The sequence below is a fragment of the Cebus imitator genome, unplaced genomic scaffold, assembly GCF_001604975.1.
Source record: "Cebus imitator isolate Cc_AM_T3 unplaced genomic scaffold, Cebus_imitator-1.0 Scaffold105, whole genome shotgun sequence".
Taxonomy (NCBI): domain Eukaryota; kingdom Metazoa; phylum Chordata; class Mammalia; order Primates; family Cebidae; genus Cebus; species Cebus imitator.
Genome location: NW_016107420.1, coordinates 6,062,121 through 6,064,823, shown reverse-complemented (window position 1 = coordinate 6,064,823; position 2,703 = coordinate 6,062,121). Strand labels below are relative to the sequence as shown.

Below are 2,703 nucleotides of genomic sequence, written 5' to 3'. Positions count from 1 at the left end.
AGATCGCGCCATTGCACTCCAGCCTGGGTAACAAGAGCGAAACTCCGTCTCAAAAAAAGAAAGAAAGAAAGGAAGCAGCAAAATATGGCAAATAAACATGTTTTGGGGTAAAATATTTTTACTTTCTTCTTTGTCACATAATGTTATGCCAGAGTCAGATTGGAAAGTAAGTCACAATATTTAGGGTTAAATAAAGCCCATCTGATGAGAATTTATGGTTTGTAGGGCATGACTCCCCAGACCCCTTAGATAGGAATTTGGACAAGATTAAAAATATCAGAGGTTAGTCCTCATCGGCTATTTTTTTGTTTGTTTTTGTATTTTTTTGTAGAGACAGGGTTTAATCATGTTGGCTAGGTTGGTCTTGAACCCCTGGGCTCAATCAATCTACCTGTATTGGCCTCCCAAAATGCTAGGATTATAGGCTTGAGCTACCATGCCCAACCTATGATTTTCATATAAACATATGAAGTATTTTGATTCTCTCAGATTTTATACTCAGAATACACTATAGTTAATTCTCAATATTTTCCCATACTTAATCATACACTAAAAATACTAAGAAGATGAGCTGAGATCCTATAATTTATCCCTATTGCAGTTACTCTAGGCAGAAAGGGATTATTTATTGATTTTAAGGGATAGGGTCTTGCTATGTTGCCCAGTCTGGTCTTAAACTCCTGATCTCAATGATTCTCCTGCCTCAGCCTCTCAAGTACCTGGGACTAGTAGGTACCTGCCACTGTGCCCAGCTTTAGGCAGAAATGTAGAACTTAATCTCTTTATTTCATTTCTCATATCCATTAGATCAGCAAGTCCTGTTAATAATTCTTGAAATGTATCTCAAATCACTCCACTGCCCTATGTACTGTCACCACTTGAGTCCAGACCATCATCATATCGTTCTTGGAATACCACAACAACTTCATGTTTTTCACATTTTGCATTTTGTCACTGCCCATTTCACTTCATTTTCTGTATGATAGCAACAGGGGTATTAGTTGTTACCTCTTTTCAGTGTTTTCCCATTGTACTGATAGAATTCAAACTCTGTCATAATCCAGAAGCCCCAGCAAGCTCGGCCTTATGCTATCTCGCTAACCTCATCTCTACTCATGCTTTGTTGTTGTTGTTTTTTGATATGAAGTATCACTTCTTCTCCCAGGCTTGAGTGCAATGGTGAGACCTTGGCTCACTGCAAGCTCCGACTCCTGGGTTCAAGCAATTCTCCTGCCTCAGCCTCCCCAGTAGCTGGGATTACAGGCATGTACCACCACACCTGGCTAATTTTTGTATTTTTAGTAAAGACAGGGTTTCACCATATTGGCTAGGCTGGTCTTGAACTCCTGACCTCAAGTGATCCGTCCGCCTCAGCCTCCCAAAGTGCTGAGATTATAGGTGTGAGCCACTGTGCATGGCCATTTTTTGTTTTTTTTTGAGCCAGGGTCTCGCTCTGTAGCCCAGGCTGGAGTGCAATGATGCCATCTCGGCTCACTGTGACCTCAGCCTCCCCAGCAGCTGGGATTACAGGCACTCACCACCACACCAGGTTAATTTTTGTATTTTTAGTAGAGACAGGGTTTCACCATGTTGGTCAGGCTGGCCTCAAACTCCCAGCCTCAGGTGATCCACCTGCCTCAGCCTTCCAAAGTGCTGGGATTACAGGTGTGAGCCACCATGCCCAGCCATGCTTTGTTTTTGTTTATTTAGCTTAAAACAACAGAAATGTATTCTCTCACAGTTCTGGAAGCCAGAAGTCCTGAATCAAGGTGTTAGAGCAATGTTTCTTCTTATTGTATTTATTTTTTATTTTAGATTCAGGGAGTACATGTGCTTGTTTGTTACATGGGCATACAGTATACTAGAGATACTGGTGGGGATTGGGCTTCCAGTATACTCAGTACTCAAATAGTGAAAATTGTATCCCATGGATAATTTTTCAACCCTCATCTCTTTTCACCCTCCCCATCTTTTGGAGTCTCCAGTGTCTATTATTTCCATCTTTGTAACTATGTATACCTCTTGTTTAGCTCCCACATATAAATGAGTACAGGTGGTATTTGGTTTTCTATTTCTGAGTTAGTACACTTAAGATAACGGCCTCTAGCTCTATTCATGTTGCTGCTAAGGACATCATTCTTTTCATGGCTACACATGCTTTATTTATTACATGCCAGCTTCATTCCTCTGACTAGGCCTTGGTCATGATAGTCCTTCTTCCCTCTTTTAATCCTTAACACCAAGCTCCTTTCATTTTGGGAAAATTTTCCTTAACATTTGTTAGTTCACATTTAAATATTACCTCCTCCAAAGGGGCCATTGATCTCACTCTTCTTCTCTTTGTTTTATTCATAACACTTATCAATAATCTGTAATAATGCATTTGTTTGTTTTTTGTCAGTCTCCTCTAACAAAGTACTGTAAATAGTAAATAATAATATTAATAACAATGATGGTGATGGTGGCTTTTAGTTATTGGCCCTCGCTGTTTCCCAGATGCCAGTATGCATTTCTTTTTTCTTTTGAGTTGGAGTCTCCCTCTGTCACCAGGCTGGAGTGCAGTGGCACAATCTTGGCTCACTGCAACCTCCACCTCTCAGGTTTAAGTGATTCTCCTGCCCCGGCCTCCCAAGAGGCTGAGACTACAGGCGTGAATCACCATGCCTGGCTAATTTTTTTTTTCACATATTTTAGTAGAGATGG

At 40.7% G+C, this 2,703-nt stretch overlaps 1 pseudogene; it reads right to left on the bottom strand.

The window, feature by feature from the left end:
• The window catches only part of LOC108310569, an 18,435-nt pseudogene extending 17,473 nt beyond the window's left edge, over positions 1–962 (bottom strand).
• Between the last annotated feature and the right edge of the window lie 1,741 nt (positions 963–2,703).